Source organism: Equus quagga, chromosome 9 (assembly GCF_021613505.1).
Source record: "Equus quagga isolate Etosha38 chromosome 9, UCLA_HA_Equagga_1.0, whole genome shotgun sequence".
NCBI lineage: Eukaryota > Metazoa > Chordata > Mammalia > Perissodactyla > Equidae > Equus > Equus quagga.
The window spans coordinates 21,384,383-21,402,640 of NC_060275.1; positions in this window are offsets into that span (position 1 = coordinate 21,384,383).

The following is an 18,258-nucleotide window of genomic DNA, read 5'->3' on the forward strand; positions in this document are numbered from 1 at the left end:
TCAACAGCAGCAATGGGGGAAGGTGGAATATTTTTCAAACAAACACTGGTTGAGAAAACTTTTAAAGAGTCTCAGACGACATTTATAGATTCAGAACTAAATTAATGGAGAGGGAAAATCTATATAATTTGAAGCCCTTAAAGTGGAACCAATAGGACTTTTCTACCTGTTTTGTGACTGCAACACCCGTGCGCTCAAAAACCATAACTGCAAGTGTGTTCTTGGATCCTCCATGTCGGAGAAGGAGCTAGAAGACAGTAGGAACTGGGAAGAGTCTGACTAAGTGATTCTGAGACATAGGAAGGCAGCACTCTGTTGGTGATGGGACGTGGTGATAAGGGGGACACGCAGATGCAGGCAACATAAGAGATGTAGCCAGTTAGGGAAATTGGATGTCCGTAGAGCAGAGTGGCAAGGAGCAGGCGACAGCCAAGAGAGTCAACTAGTGTGTACTGGTGTCCCAGAAATCAGAGAGGAGGTGTGCTGAGAAATCCAGGCAGGTGGGCCCCGATCAGGGTGAAGGAGTTTAGAAAGTGAGTAACTCCATGGGGCAACTTAGCACAGGCCTCCATCCTGGGTCACTGGTGGGACTAAGCCACCATCCTGCTTTGAAGGAGCCCCAGCAGGCTTCCGAAGCATGGACCCCTGTCTAGGGAAACAAGTCACGTTGCCATCAGAGATGGCTCCCAAACTGTGCAGCAGCCCCGAGCTGAGCACTGGTAGGTCAGTTCCCCAGAGGGGTCCACTTGAAACGCCCTCTGCAGGTTGGGTTCTGGCTCCTTCTGTTCACCTCACTAAACATGGGATTGGTTTCATGCCTCCAGGGTGCTACGTCTGCAGGACGGAAGGAGTCCAGCTGGGCTAAGGGCAAATACATGTAATAATAATGTGCTTGGGTTCTATTTTTAGGGCGTTAAAATTGAAAATTGAAAAATGAGGGGTCAGCCCCGTGGTCGAGTGGTTAAGTCTGAGCACTCCACTTAGGCGGCCCAGGGTTCGGATCCTGGGCCTGGACATGGCACCACTCATTAGGCCAGGTTGAGGTGGCATCCCACATGCCACAACTAGGAGGACCCACAACTAAAGTATACAACTATGTACTGGGGGGATTTGGGGAAAAAAAAGCAGGAAAAAAAAAAAGAAGATTGGCAACAGTTGTTAGCTCAGGTGCCAATCTGTAAAAAAAAAAAAAAAGGAAAAATGAATGAATAGTATTTTACTAATTTTCAGTGCCTGACAGATTGTGTTTTTTTTTAAACTAAGTTTTCGTGTAAGCTGATCACGTATTTCCAATGGAAAAGACCAAATTGGGAATTTGTAGGCAAGATAAGAAGTAAAGGAGGAGGATTCAAAAGCCCAATGTGCACTGAAAGAATTTCAGCATTAAGATTCTTAGTTTTAAAGGCTCTATTATGTCTATTTGCGCCCCAGTCTATTTCTTTCCTTCAAGGGGTCTGTCTGTCATAGCACTGTGCACACAGTGGGAGCTATATTAATGCATGTCGCTGGACTGGAGAAGTCTCAGGAGAATCAGGGAAATTGGCATTGTAGAGAAGCCACTAGAAGCAGCTCTGCCCCAAGGAGAGCTGGGCTCTGCTTTGTGGGAGAAATGAGTGGGTCGTGGATGGAGGGAAATGCCAAAAACAAAACAGCAGCAGATGTCCTTGGTCGAGCACTTACTAGGGATCACTCATTATGTGAAATATTTCACACGCATTGCTTCATTTACAGAAGCCCTATGAGACTCTGTTTTCGTACCCACCTACAGATGAAGAAAGTAAGTCTCAGTGTAAATGAAAACATCCCCAAGACCATACAGACAAGGGGTAGAACTTACACACAAATTTCCCTGACTTGGAAGCATGTGTCTGTCACATGCAGCGTCAGGCTCAGCCTGATTGATTCACTGCTGTACTGGAAGGACAGGGTCGCATATCTTATCCACACAGTTATGATATTGTATTCGATTTCCTGACCTTTAACTGATTCACCCTTTGCCCGTGTGAAATTAGTAAAATGGCTACATTAACATTTCTTTTAATGCTCTTTTTAAAAGAGTACATTTTTAAGCACGGAAATAATGCATTTAAATGTGCTCTATAAAATGTGCATTTGTTTATAATAGACCCAGAAAATTGCAAATGCAAAAGTACAATTGTTTTAGACAAGAGCAATTTTTGTATTTATAGTACTTATAACAGCCCCAAATACACATTTTAGTGTATATGTGTTGAGAAATGTGTTTTTAAATGTTGGTTTGTAATGTAGACATATCAAAAAATTCTCATTAATTGCAAGTATATCCTAGTAACTACCTATTTCTTGAATTAGAATAATATCTACCTCATTTTAATGACCAATATAGAGCAATTCATACATACGTAATTTATGAGTAGGAAGCAAGATGGAAAATAAACGTACAAGATGCTTAGTCTGTTACCTCAAAAGACAAACACCTTTATTTTATGTATTTGAACAATTGTGCTTGTTGTTTGCTCTGAACAATAAAGATGGAGATGGAGAGAAAGGAAAATAGAAAGATAAAATGGCAGGAAGGAAACAGAAGTAGAATTAATGGTAGTGGTTGGGGGAAATAACATTTATCCACATGACAAATAAAAATGAATGATTTTTGGCAGAAATTTTTCATTAAGGTAGGACTGTGCCTTTTTTACTCATTTATAGTAAGCTTGAATGCCAGAAAAATGTTATTATTTTGCCTACTCTCATTTATTAAAATCATTTTTAAAATGTACTTCCCAGACATCCATCTGTCATATCAGAAAATAAGCTAATTTTCTCTTTCTTTGTTCCTTTTTTTTTAATATGCTAGGAGAAATTAGATAAACTAATGCAATTTATTACATATTTTCTCCACTACATAAAAATATATATAGTTATTAGAAAAACTTTAAAATAAAGAAAAATGGAGGAGAAAAATCAATATTCTCATTACCCAAAGAAAACAAATCTAAACATTTTGGGAATTTCCTTCCTTCCAGTCTTTTTTTTCCTCCCTATAACTACTTAGGCTTCAAACTAACATTTTTGCAAAGTGTTAAAATATCCAGAGTTCAATAATTATTAGGTATATCATTATTGTTTTCTCCCAGATTGAAAAGAAGCAAGAAAATGCTTCAAGAACCCTTAGTTTATGCATCTTGCGCTGCATGCCACAGAAATAATGTTTTAGTCTAAACTGAGTTAATTCAACCTTGCATCCCTCACTGCTTTTGATGTATCCAACCATATGTGCGACAGAGCAGAGCTTCCGTATACTGTTCCCAAGTTTCTCTCCCAAGCGCATTGTAATGATGATGGAACCATGAAAGCAGTGTCAATGAAGAAATTGCACAATTCAGAGTGTCAGTGCAGGATAAATCCAATGAACCTCATGTCTCAGTAGGTATCCATTGGTTCCAAAATTGGAACATAATACATGGTAAGAATTTTCTTCCCTGGAGAGAGTAGCCAGTAACGTGCCTGTTTTGATTACATTAGCGTAATTTAAAGTGTAAGTTGCTCTCTGCCGTACTTAGTCTTTTACTAAAGATTGATGAGAAAACAGTCTCCGTAGTCCAGATGAAGGGAAATGTCGATCGTTCTGTGGGGAATTCAGGATGTGTAGGAGCAGACTTTGCACTGGAATGTGCCTTCCATGCTTTACCTCACTTTAAGTTTGTGCTGTGTGGTCGCTTTAGTGAGGACTCTGGAGACCTCAGAAGTTCAGCTCTGAAAGCCAGTAACTGAACTGTTTGACCCTGATTCTGTTGTCTCTAGTTGAGGCATGAGCGAAGTTATTCTAGATTTGATAATGGAGATTTTATACTAACTATAACCGATATGGTTTACAGACTTAGACACTACAGACTGAAACAAATTATGTATGCTTATTCCGACTTTAGCATTTGGTGCCTTCATACATGGGTGGCCAACCCAACGCAAGATGAAATAATGGGAGGTTTTGCAGCTTTGGCAATTTTATCCCACAGAGTCGGTGATTTCTTCTTCAGGAAAGTGCCTCTGGCCTGATGTTTTTATGACTTTTTGTTTGCCTTGATCTTCCCAAAGACTTCATAACCCAGCGCAGAACATCATCTAGTCATTATCTCCGGAAAGGCTCAATATTCTTGTGTGTCTTCATCTATTTCCCAAGAGGTTGACATCTACTTTTAGCTAATCAGAGAACTAGATTTTGCTGACTTCTCTAGGGTCTATTTTTCTCTGCCTCAGTTGTCTTATAGTTAGTGTCAACATTTTTGATGTGCACACGCATATACATTTTTACTAATTGTATACAATGTCACTGGTTAATTTCTGTATTTTATTATTGCCTTGGAATACAGACCTATACAGCATGAAGACAGCATTCTCTGTTCGCCTTAGTTGATAATATGAAACTTAATGTTTACCTGTGCTTCCTTTTCCTTTCCCTTTCTCTTCAATGGGATCCATCTTCTGGGCCTCAAACAAGCCACCTGCTGTTTATTCTTTGATGTCGTTCTGCTATGTAATCACTTGCTTCTCCAGTGGTTACTACTACTGTTTTGCTTACCAATTAGTGAATCAGGGTAATTCACAGACAGTCTCTTCCTTTAGTCTTTCTCTAACTATTGCATTTCCTTTACCTCCCATACATTCTTCCCTGATTCCTTGTACTCTCTTTATGGTCTGGAGGAGGGGACAGTAAACTTTTTCTGTAGAGGGCCGGATAGCAAATATTTTAGGTTTTGCTGGCTGTGCAGTTTCTGTTGCAGCTACTCAACTCTGCCATTGTCACACAAAAGCAGCCAGAGACAATATCTAAATGAATGGCCCAATAACGTCATTTACAAAAGGAGGCAGGAGACTGGATTTAGCCTGTGTGCCAGAGTTTGCCGACTCCTCTTCTGGACAATCATCTGCCAGGTCACTTGCCATTATCCTATAACATTAAGAATTTGTAAATATTTACATGTGCAGTTATGTTAATTATTAACCATAAGGAAAAGCTAATAATAGTAATAACATTTCTTGAACACCTAATATGTCCTAGGCACTGTGTTAAGCATACATAGTACATGAATTATCTCATTTAATCTGCTCAGTGGTCTTATGAGGTGATTCTAATATTAGTCTTATTTATAGATGAAAAAATTGAGGCACAGAGAAGTCAAAATCTACAGTTAAAAATAAGGGGATCAGCCCCATGGCCTAGTGATTAAGTTCAGTGTGCTCTGCTTCAGCAGCCCAGGTTCGGCTTCTGGGTGAGGACTTAACACCACTCACTGGCGGCCGTGCTGTGGCGGCAACCTACAAACAAAACAGAGGAAGATCGGCACAGACGTTACCTCAGGGTGAATCTTCTTGAGCAAACAAAACAAAACAAAACTACAGTTAAAAGGAATCCAAGTGGTCTCTCTTCAGAGCCCACTCTAGTAACCATCGTTCAGTATTACGTCCCAAACACCAGAACATGTGACTCCATGTGTGAGGACTATAAACCCAATGGCACCATGGTCAAAATGGCTGTTTGAGTTTGTTTCAACTGGTTATAACCAAAGAAATAACAACAATGCCATTGTTGATTGCTTGCTCCTCAATGATGTTAAAGGTTAAGTATAACTACTTCAGAAACCACTGGAAAGCATTTAGCCAAGGTAACCGCCTTTTCTTCTTATTGCTGCTTTTTAATTATCACAGAGAATTGAAAGGGGAAATTTAACTGATAATGCAAAACATAGTTTTATAGAGCACTGACATAGTTCCTTAGCTCTCCATTCACGTGATTAGTGTAGGCAGCAAATCAACAACTTCTAGCTTTTGGCCGAAATTTTGGGCTGGGGTAGAACACCCTCAGGAGTTTACTCTGACTGAGACCTGTAAACAGCATGCCCCTTCTTTGCTTGGTAGAATGCAGTCACCCATATTATACCTTCAAGTGGAGCCCTCTGCCTCTGTGATAAATGAGCGTATATTTTTAAAAATATCTAAGTCTGTATAAGAAAGCTACAAAAAGCTTTCTCTTAAGTGAACTAGTTCAAGAGCAGCCTGTACATGGCACTGCCCTCAGAATTTTTGAGGGAATGTTTTTATGCAAAGATGAATAAATGAATAAATGTTCTCTGAGCACCTATTACGTAAAAATATTTATGCATTGCTTAGTATGTAACAGTACTTTTAAATGGGGGAGAAATCAAACATCTATTATACAATTTTAAAAAACCCCAATAACCTTTCAAAAAAACCTGATTACAAAAAGAAATGTTCACTGTAGAAAACCTGAAGAATAAAAAGGGAATGCGGAAAGTAATTTAAAAATCCTCTTTAATTCCTCACCCAAAGAGAATCATGTTACCAATCTGATATGCTTCACAGTTTCTTGTGCATACTCTGCTTGTAGCTCAATACATACTGTATCTGTAGACCGTTATGGGGATAACACAGAATATAGCTTTACGTCTTCTTTTACCATTCAGCATTATAGAGTGAGCATTTTCCGTATTATTAAGTGTTATGCAAAAGGACCATTTTATTGTAACATCATTTAAATTGTACATTACATTCTAATTCCTGCCCGCTAGGTATCAAGATTTCCTTCTCACAATTATCTGGTACTCACTTGAAATCCTCATCAAAATGGCTTCTTTAAGAAATGAGGAGGGGCTGGCCTGGTGGCTCAGCGGTTAAGTGCGCACATTCCGCTTCGGTGGCCCGGGGTTCACCAGTTTGGATCCCGGGAGTGGACATGGCATTGCTTGGCAAGCCATGCTGTGGCAGGTGTCCCACATATAAAGTAGAGGAAGATGGGCACGGATGTTAGTTCAGGGCCAGTCTTCCTCAGCAAAAAGAGGAGGATTGGCAGCAGATGTTAGCTCAGGGCTAATCTTCTTCAAAAAATAGAAAGAAAGAAATGAGGAAAGTTGATACCTTTCCATTAAAAACAGTTAAAATAAAATCTTTGTGGGTTTAATTTTGGTTATCTGGAAAATTCACTTATGCAAAACTTATAACAGTAAATAAATGAGCTGTTAATGAATGCAGATCATGTCTGGTCCAAAAATGTCTATCTGAATATAATCACTATTCCTTTAAGTCGATGCATAAAGATGGAAGCTGTGGTGTCAATAAAGCTGCACTTTTAAATGAAAATTCTAAGGACCACAGATATATAGTCAAATAAAAGGAAATTGATTACCTGGTAAAATTAATTAATAGGAATAATTGCTGTGATTCACATTCTCAAGTACTTTTTTTCAAATTAACATTTTTAATCTTGCCACTCCCTTCCCCTTCAAAATATACACACACAATACATGTTCAACACACACACAACAAACACATGCTCACAAGCCACACCCATGTTCCTGGATTAGTCAGTAGAGTCTCCATTTTTCTATACAGCTTAACCATAACATTTAGTGACAGATATTTTTCATATCCTGTCATATCTAACTTGTAGAATCATGTACATATGGTGAATTTTGGTACAAAATCATGACCAGATTTTTCTTTAAAGCACCAATCAAAACATTTTGATCGTTCATTTAATATAAGCAATAAAACTCCTTACTTTACCTTTTTTGTAACTTTGTAAAATGTGATTTTTGAGGGGGGAGTGGGGTGGGTTGGTTTCACTGTGTCAAAAAACATCTTGAATGCCTCTGTCTTTTTTTCCCTCTTTCTTGAAGGTTCTTTGACTTGGAATTCAGCTCAAAATTCTGAGTCTAACTAAAATTCAATTTACTTCTTAATCCCATAAGGGGATACAATAGCTGCTACACATTCAGGCAGAGTCAAAAATCTACAAATTTTTACTTTTAATCATGTTTTCTCTGTCTCTAATTTCCTGTGTAAGAAAACATTCTCTTGGACAATTACCCCTGTAATGGCCTTGCCAGAATCAATTTCAACTTCAGCTATCTCAGAGAGTTCAGTAGCAGTCTGAGATTTTTTTCCCTGCAATTTTCATTTTGTTGCACAAGAAACCGAAGTTTCTTTTTTTGTTGCCCTCTCAAATGCACTCACGTATCGTTAAATACACATAGACATATAGGTATCAGCATTTTCTATTAGGACAATGTTCAGACTGTCTCCAACTTACAAGTGGGTCAAGTTCGAAAAATCCTGTTATCAGTCATTTGAAGCATGTTACACATTTCCTCAGAGAAATAATGGTAGCATTCAAGGGTAGATTTCAAGAAAAATAAAAAGTAATTTAAACTATAATGCATCAATATAAAGCACTTTAAGCAATATTTTAATGGCACCTAGCCACCAGTGATAATAAGAAATTAATTCTGAATTCCAGTAACAGATACCAGGAACACATCTCTCTCTATTCAGTGGTTTCTCTGCAGGTGACAGAAGGAATGGCATGTGGGGTTAGGGTGGAATGGGTGACAAAGGCTTGCATAATCTCTATGGCCAATGTCTTGTTAAAACTCTACAGCTTCAAAAGGAAACACATTTCTCCAGATAAATCACACCCCGTGGGATCCAAACTGAGGAAAAAGGGATAAATTCATCCACGAGAAATGGGAGCTCTAGTCCTCAACAGTATATTCATTGGCCTGGTGTTTGTATATCAGATTTTTTTTTCCTACTGAGAAGAGGGTGAACTTCTTCTGAATAACATAAAAATGTAATGAAATTCAACTTGTATAACACTGGGGGCTCAGAAGGTATTCTCAGACCATGATTGCAACAGAGGGAAGTTCATAATCAGAAGCGCCCACGAAGCTTGCTGCAAGGAGGCAGGTGAAAACATCACTTCCTTAGTGAACACAACACCACTGAGAGATGAAACGGCAACTTCACGGCATGTGAGCAGCCAATTCACTTCCTGTACCCAATGTATGCACCACTCACCAAGCGCCCCATTGTTGCCTGCTGAGCCAGAATCAGGTTTTAGAAACTTTTCCTACAATAGTGCTTCATTCTTTTCATAAAAAGGAATACATCAATAAAAAAATTAATCATAGAAAGAATCAATCAATCAATGTAATCTACCATATTATCACATTAACCAAGAAAAAACACATGATTGTATCAAGAGATGCAAAAAAAAGCATTAGACAAAATTCATCCATGATAAGGACTCTCAGCAACCTGGAATAGAAGAGAGCTTCCTCAACCTGATAAAGGGCTGTAGGTTTTCATGGAAGAATGCCAGACCTCACTCAGGGTCAGGAATAGTGCCTGTTCCTATCAGCCAGACTGAAAAACCTCATGATTCACAGAGCATTGAATAGAGGCAAATTCCCTCAAACTGATAAGTGGCATCTACAGAAATGCTACAGGTAACATCATATTTAGTGATGAAAGACTAGATGCTTTCCCACTAAGATCAAGAAAAAGATAAAGATGTCTGCTCTTACCTCTTCCATTCAACATTGTATTGGAGGTTCTAGGCAGCACAAAGAAGAAGAAGAAGAAACAAAGGACTTCCAGATTTGGAAGAAAGAAGCAAAATTGTTCTTATTTGTGGACAACATGATCATCTTTGTTGAAAATCCTACGGAATTTACAAAACAAAAGACACTAGAACTTGTAAGTGTGTTTTGTAAGGTGGCAGGATATAAAATCAATGTAAAAGATAATTATATTTTTACATACAATCAGAAAATGAAATTTAAATAATATCTCCATAACATTACTACAAGAAAATTTGAAAGACCTAAATAAACGTAGCAATATATCATGTTCATTGGTTGGAAGACTCAATGAAGTTAAGATGGCAGTTCATCCCAACTTCGTCTATAGATTCAATGCAATCCCAATCACAGGTGTCTTCCTTTGTCAAAATGTACCAAATTGTATACTTTAAACATTTGCAATTTATTGTATGTTAGTTATACCTCCATAAAACTGTTAAATTACAAAGAAAAAAATCAGCTTTACAGACTCTTATTCAATCCTTCGGAGAAGAAGTCAGCTGGATGGATACTTCCATTTCACACCACAAAAGATTACTAGTGTTCAATAATGGTTTCTAAACAGATGGAAGGTTAAAGAAAGACTATTTTATCTTGTCTAACCCAACTACTTTTATCAAACTATATTGATCATTTTTTAAGATTAAAAAAATTAAAATGGGCTATTTATTGGCAATAGTGAAGAAAAAGGCAAAGGTATGATGATCTATCCAGGCTTTCCCACTTCTGCTCTTAGAGCTAAAGACTCTGAAGTTCCAGGCATCTCCAGCTCAAGAATGGATGTGACTGGTGATGGTGAGCCATCTTGGACCATTCAAGGCTCCCAGCTAAAAAGAAGGCATCTCTCATTTTAGGTCTTTAAAGAGAAAGCACAGCACTCACCTCCAGACCCACACTCGGTCTCTTATCCTGCTCCCATTTCTCTCTGCTCCTGCCAACCCAGGCCAGCTGCTGACTGCTCCTTCATACCCATGGTCAGGGCTCATCTCATCAGCTGACTCACTTGTAGAAAATTTATAGGTTCTAGTTCCTTATCTGCATTGGGAGAGAGCATTTAAGCAGTGTGTAGAATCCCATCATTGCTGCACTCAAGTTATGCTCTCCAGCACAGAGTAATAGCTGATCCACATTCTAAAAAACCCCAAAAAAGCCCACAAAACTATAGCCAAACTATGAGGTATGGCTCTTACTACTCTCACTTCTCAAAGTGAGAAAAATTCTATTAAAAAAAATCAATATATTATATAACAAAGGCTTTGGAAAAATCTCCACTCACTCTCCTTTCTTCACCAATCAAGGGGAGATGAAAATGAACAGAATTTTAAGGAGCGTTTTAAACACTAAGAGGCTGTACGAACTTGGGCAAGTGACAACTCGTCAGTCCTTGATTTTCCTAGCTGTAGAAATGAAATGAAAAGATTATACAGAATGATCTCGAAGGTCTCATTCAATTCTATGCAGACACATATGGTCCAAGGCCTTAGTGGGTTTGCAATCTGGTCCGAGTAGAAGACTAACCATCCTGAAAAAACAGTGAGCATTACTAGAAAAAATACAATTAGGTGTTCAATTATGTGGTACAGATGCTGAGCGTTCTTGGAATTTGGTGCACAGTAGTTTCTGAGGTTGGAGAAACAAGTCAAGGCTTCATGGAGAAGTGGTGGTTTCATCTGGGTCTCAGACATGACTTATTAACGTTGTAATTCCAAAATCTATTGGGACAGCGGCTAATTTTCAGGGCAGGAACTGTGTCTTCCTAATCGTTGTACTTTTTCTCCCTAGAGGTCCTTGTCTACACCATTGGATTTAGCTCCAAATCCAGTCTATCTTGCCCTGTTTACTGTGGACTCATGCATGCTAGTCCAACTACATTGTAAGTTTTTTGAGAGCCGGGCCTCTACTCTAGTATTTTTCTGTATCCAGATCCATCAATTCTGTGTTTTAATAACAGAGTAAATCATACTCTTTATGACACAGCCCTTTTCAAACTCTTTTCATAGAACCGAAATAAATTTAAAGTATGTGATATGGGCAGCTTCGAAGGAAAAGAAGTTACCAAAAGAGAAAGAGGAAGAGACTGGAGAGAAGATGGCGATGGTGCATGCTTGTGTGGCACGTATATACCACAAAAGGTACATATACACCCACATGTATACCATCCTTTGTGGTCATGGGCTGATTGCAAGAATATGAGCCTCAAGTGTTTTGGTTGTTTTCTTTTACTTGTTTTTGTTTATCTCTACACCTTCTACTCTGTTTGCTGTCTTTTAAAATCCTCCCTCGACTCTTTATAATTTGGGGTATCCCATGCTGAGGTCATTAGAAGATTGTAGTCTAGTGAAAACCCTGTGTGCATCCTTCCCCCAGCCTCCAGTATGGAGCGGGGCATAGGTTGATGCTTTATAAAATATCGGTTTCTTTATCTATTTATTTATCCCTTCAATTTGATTTTCCTTAGGTAATTGAAATCCTGTTTGCCTGACTGGTTTATCGTAGTATCAAATTTCAAAGCATGGTTAATTCCGATGTAGCAATTGGCTGAGGCTAGAGGCCCCACTGAACCTAGACCTACCTGAACAGTATAGAAATTCGAGACACGATGGCTTAAGGAGCTTGAGCTTGGAGCTTGAGTATGGCTCATGATTAGGCTCTGTGCAGAGTATAGGTCATGAAGTGTGTAGTAGATTGTATTAATGGCCCCATATGCTCTTCATTCCTTTCTGAACTTGTGCCATCTGCAATGTAATTTTGCAGTTTTAGTAAAGAGGTGAGAACTCTACTTCCCCTCCTCTTCATTTTGGCCTGGACTTGTAACTTGCTTTGGCCAAGTGAATACAGCAGAAGTAACAGTGTGCCAGTTCCAAGTCTAGGCCTCAGGAAGCCTGGCACGTTCCCACTTGCTCTGCTCTTGCTCCTCTGCCGTGGCCCTGAGAACATACTAGATGAGCCTGCTGGAGGCTGAGACATAAGAACAGAGCTGAGTTGCCCCATCATCCCAGCCAAAGCCAACCAAACATAAGACCCCAAGTGTGTGTGTAAACCCTGTCAAGATCAGCTGAGCCCAGCCCATGTCAACCGCAAACATGTGAGCCCCCAAAATGCTCACTGATGGATGCCACTAGGGTTTTGAGGTTGTATGTTATGCAGCATTATTATGGCTATACATAACCCAGACAAAGGGCTTCACTGCAGCCAGGGAATGTGGGCCTGGTGTTCAACTGCAGTTCCTAGAGTTACCTAGAGTTACCCAGTGCTGGGGGAGTATTCCTCAGGCTTGTTGGTCCTCTTAGCTGATATCTGGAAGCAGAACTGGCCTCTTTTAGATGGATAAAGTTAGAGAGGTTCTTGGGTGAGCTGAGGGTACAAAAGTCCTCAAGGTGGAGATATTGTCCTTCCTGCTAAAAAGGAGGTGGTTCTTTTTAGGGCTCAGGTGATTAATAAGAAAAAAATAAAATAGAGATGAGCATATTTTGTAAGTAGGCCATGCCAATTCCACTGTATTTCAGGTAACTTACAGGAAATAAAACAAAACCATGACAACTAAATGTAGTACAATTCCTATCTTAGATATGATGACATTTGGATCTGTTAAAATGTCTTGAATGGATGGACTGATCTATTCATTAATGCAACAAATATTTATTCAGCAACTACTATATGCCAGACACTATTTTGGATACTGGAACAAAATGTAATATCATCCTCTACTTGTGGAGCTTCTGTTCTAGTGGAGAGACAGATACAATAATCAATAAACATAATAAGTAAATCATATAATATGCTGAAAGGTGATACATGCTATTGGAAAGAGGAAAAAATCGCGAAAGGTGAGGGACATTGAGAGTGCCACAGGGGAGGGTTGGAGGCAGTTACGATTTAAAGGTGACACTTAAGCAAAGACTTGGAGGCCAGAAAGAGGTAGGTGTGCGAAGATTGAGGAAGAGGGTCCGGGCAGAGCAGCTGCTGCAGTAAAGGCCCTGACGTGAGACCTTGCCTCATATTTAAAGAACAGCAAGAAGCCACTGTTGCTGAATAATGAGCTGGGGGTGGAAGAGTAATAAGAAAAGTCAGAGGGCAACATTGTCTGAAGTCTTGAAGGCCATCATGAGAACTTCGCTTCATACTTGAAGAGAAAATGGGAGCCCTGGGAAGGTTTTGAGCATGAAGATGGTCATAATCTGACTAGACTCTCTGCTGGGTGAGGCTAGACTGCCGTGGGGTATGGTGGAGACCAGTTAGGAGGCCACAGCAGAAATCCAGGCCACATATGATGCCCTGGCCACACGGCTGATGAGAAGGGCGTGAATTCTTGGTATACGTTAAGGTACAGCCCAAAGGATTTGTTGATGGATGGGATGTGGGGGATGAGACAGAGAAGAGGCAAGGATGACAGCGAGGATTTGGGCTTGAGAAACTAGAAGAATAGGGTTGCCCCTGCCCGAGGTAGGAAAACTGTGGGAGGAGCAGGGTGTAGAGAAAAGAGCAGGAGTTCACTCTGGACATGTTATGGTTGAACTGTCTATTAGACATTCACATAGAGATATCCTATGTGAAGTAATACTAGGATCTAGCTTTCTGAACTCAGTAGAAAACCCAGATTCTCCTTTTAAAACATACATTCAAACCCAGAAACCCATAGATTTCTGATTTTCTATAAAGGTGGTGATTATTAATATCTGTTTACTTTAGCTTGTCTTTCAAATGGTATCTCTATTTTATTGACCTACGCTTTTCATACACAGTGTAATTGTTCCTCATCAGGATAGACCCAGTTATTTATTTCCAAATTACAAATTTTGTTTGGTGACATAAATTACCAATCAATATCACAAAATCTCTCAAAGCATCCCCCACATCATTTCAAATGCAAAGTAACAACAAAGTTGAGAAAACCAACGCACCATCATATTGTATATTTAAGGTTTTAATTTTAGATACACCTAAATTTATTTTATTCATCCAACAAACATTATTGAATAACTACTGTAAGCCTGGCATTGTGCTGGATACCAGAGTGGCTAGAGATTATTTTTTTTAAATGCCCTCTTTTCACATTTAGGAGCCTGTACGACACAGTGGTACGGGTGATGGAGAGAGTAAGGAGTCAGTGAATAGACTGAAATATTCATTAGAATACAACCAACTGCTATAAATAAAGGTTTGAAGAAATTGCTGGGGGAGCGCTGGAGGGAAGCACTATCTTTCTTTCCTTCATCCCATGTGCAAAGTCCATCTCCAGTTCTGCAGACAACTCCTTGATTTACTAGTTCTTAGATTCAACCCTTCCTCATTTCTACCCCAGCAAGAGGCACTGAGCAGGCTCAGAAACAACGGGCAGAAATGGGTTAATTAAATCAAGTAATCACAGCTTCTGGGTTACCCTCCCAGATAACAACGTTTTAACCCTGAAAGAGTGACTACTCCGGGGCTGGTCCCCTGGCCTAGTTGTTAAGTTTAGCTCCCTCCGCTTCACTGGCTTGGGTTCAGTTCCCGGGCATGGACCTACACAACTTGTCAGTGGCTATGCTGTGGTGGCCACCCACATACAAAATAGAGAAAGATTGGCACAGATGTTAGCTCAGGGTGAACCTTCCTCAGGAAAAAAAAATGTGACTACTTAAGCTTGAATTCTGGTAGTGAGTGATGCTTCATGGGGCAGGATATGGGAGGAAGTGAGCTTCTCAGGTCTCACACCAGGGTGGCTGCCTTCTTTACTCCAGCACATTTGCCTGGGTCTTCCTGCTTGCTTTCTTGGAAGCCTAGAGCTCCTCCAAGTATTGTACACATTCAATAAAGAACATGATATCACCCCCCAAATGCCATATTTTATAAAAAGAGGTCCCGTCCTGATCATTTGCACATGAAAAACTGAGGGAGTTTCCCTGTTCAGATGAGGACCTGGGCTCTGCATTCAAATCTCAGGTCCATAGCTTGACACCAAGTGCCTTGGGTGAGTTACTCAGTTGTCTTATGCGCTGGTTTCTTAATAGGGGGTTACAACAGTAATAGGGTTGCTGAGAGGATCATGTGAGATACGAGGTAATCCAATAAAGCTTGGTGCAAGGTAGGTGCTCAATAAACATTAGGCATTTCTATTTTCTCATTTTGATCCTTGATTTTACAATTCAGATTTTGGTGGGTCTAAAGCCTAGGCTGATTGTATAAAACAAGAGAGCTGTGTAGCAGGGCATCGAATGTCCCCCTAAGCCGTACATTTCACGATCCCCCCACGTAGACTGCATCAGGAAACTGGATGTCTAGACATTTTATGAAATGTCCACTAGGTGGCAACATGTTGTCGTATTTACTGTCCTCTCTCTAAATTTGGTACAGGAATCCTGGGAGACCACATTCATCTCATCTGATAATTAAGAATTTTGTTATCACAAACAAAAGTGGGCTGGCTATGGTCATTATTTTAAGGAAAAAACCCCTCCAATTAGTGGCTTCTTGTTTAAAAAATAACACTTGTTATTCACATGTTTGAATTGTATCATAAGAGCAGTACAACGTTAACTATTACACTCTAGGATGTCTCTATTTCCTATTCTTAGGCTCTTATTTATTTGATTTTTAAATATTGTGTTTTAAGTTGTTGGTTGCCTGACAAAGGATGAAGAATTTGGGAGATGTTCATCTCCATGATTCAAAAAATTTCATTGCATGCCCTTCTTCATTTGCCATAACATTAACAACTTACAGAGACAAAGGATAAAAAGATTTTCTTTTCATAGATTTCTTGTTCTTAGATCAAAGTATTGATGCAGACAAAAAAGTCAGGAACAGCACATGGGATCAATTGTGTGACCAAAAAAAGGGTCGACTTTTTCACAAATATCAAAGTGATCTCTATAAAATGAACGTCTATTTTACCTTCTTTTGCCATTCCTTTGTAGTGTGTTTATCTGGAGAAGCATTAAAAAAAGAATATGGGAAGAATCAGTTGATGAGTCTGACATAGAAAGAAGCTTCGGGAAGCAGCTATCAACCAGAGAGGAGGGAACAAAAATAAGGGTTTGTGGATGAGGGAGAAAATATTCCTAGTGATGTGAATTAGCAATGAAGAATCCATCCTGAAGCAGGGCTTAGGTGTATCTGTGAAACACAATTACATAACAAAACCATTAAAAGGAGACAGTTTAGGAAATACATGTTCAATGAAGTTTTATGTTACTTTATAAAATATATATTTGAGTACATTACTGAGAGTGCCATGACACACTTGATTGCTTACTTAGATTTACTGGAAAGCATTAAATGGACTGGGGGATACTTGGCATTAGCAAATGAAGTTCCAGAACAAGTGCTGTCTGCGGGCATTGCTTTGGAAATCCCACTGCCTGGAATAAAACAATAATATATTCTTGATCGCTATACATGCTAAGTCTACTTTTTAATTAAAACAGTCATTAACGATCCAACTATTGCCTGGAAATTAACCTCTGGCCTATTATAAAATTAGCATTCTCAAATTCATATTTGAAAGCAACCTTTTAAAACCACTTTTGCTGTTGTTAGTGATGGTGCTGGGTCTGTGGTTGGTAAAGGAGGTATATTGATTACAACACCTATTATTGAGAAAGAGTCATCCAGCATAAGCCTCCAATTATACTGGAAGTCACCCTGTGGTAATAATATAAATTTTGCAAAGGTTGTATAGTAGGGTTTTATCTGTTTGTTTTGCAAAGGGATATACTGTCAGTACATGAATGGTTTAGAATTGTTTAAAGTTGTAGTTGATGAGAGCTGGAAATGGCCTAAGCAAGGACAAAGTATATCATTCTTCATTCAACAAATATTTATTGACTTCTTGATCTAGGCCTTAAGATGGTAATACATAAATATCCTCAAATGTTGTCTAGTCAGGTTTCATCTGTTTGTTTTGCAAAGAATACACTGTCAGGACATGAATGGTTTAACACTACTTGAAGTATAGTTGCTGAGAGCTGGAAACTTAACCTTAGCAAGGAGAAAGTAGATCATTGTTCATTAAACAAATATTTATTGACTTCCTGCTATGGGCCTTAGGAATTCAGTGGTGATCCAAATAGACGTGCTCTCTGCCCTCACAATTGCTCATAGATTCTCATAGGAAAACAGAAAATAAGAAGACAATTGTAATACATGTAGCCATGATGGGAAAGCAGGCTAGTGGAAATTTGAATTAAAAGGAGAAAGTTTACCCAAAGTACACTTTTAAATTTAAGTCTACTAAATAGATGACTTGGACAAGTAAAACAAAAAACCAAACAAAAACCGTCTTGTTTAATGTAATTAATGAATGATCTTTCACATAATTAGTAACCATGTTGCAACTACCAATTTGTCTCCTTCAAGCTAGCACAGAATCTATAAAAGAAACTCTTTATCTGATCCTCACCTCATTGAGCCTCTAGTGTCCACTCCATTGACAAAATCTGTGAGCAATACTCACCTCCTCTGGGTACGAGCAGCTCAGAAGGTATCTCTCTGGAAACCCCAGACACTTCTGCTCACATTAGTGAGTTGCATGCTTATTATGTTTCAATCACACTTTTTTCCAAACCTATTTATGCCAATTTCCCTCTACATTTTAGTTTTGAAGTTTATTTAAACACTATAAAAAACTGATGTAGAGCAAAAATGAGTAGTTTTTATGAAAAATAAGTTGAATTCTTTGAAAAGACTCAAAGGTGAGTGGCTAAAAATTTCTTACTTTCAAAATAGGTAAAGGTAAGAAAACGAGTGCATTAGGAGAAACAGTAAAAATCTGGAAGGGTCCTGCAGATAGTTTCACAAGTGTGTCTAAATCCTTGCTTTTCTTTAAAAGAACTGAATTTGGACATTTTAGGCCACACCCATT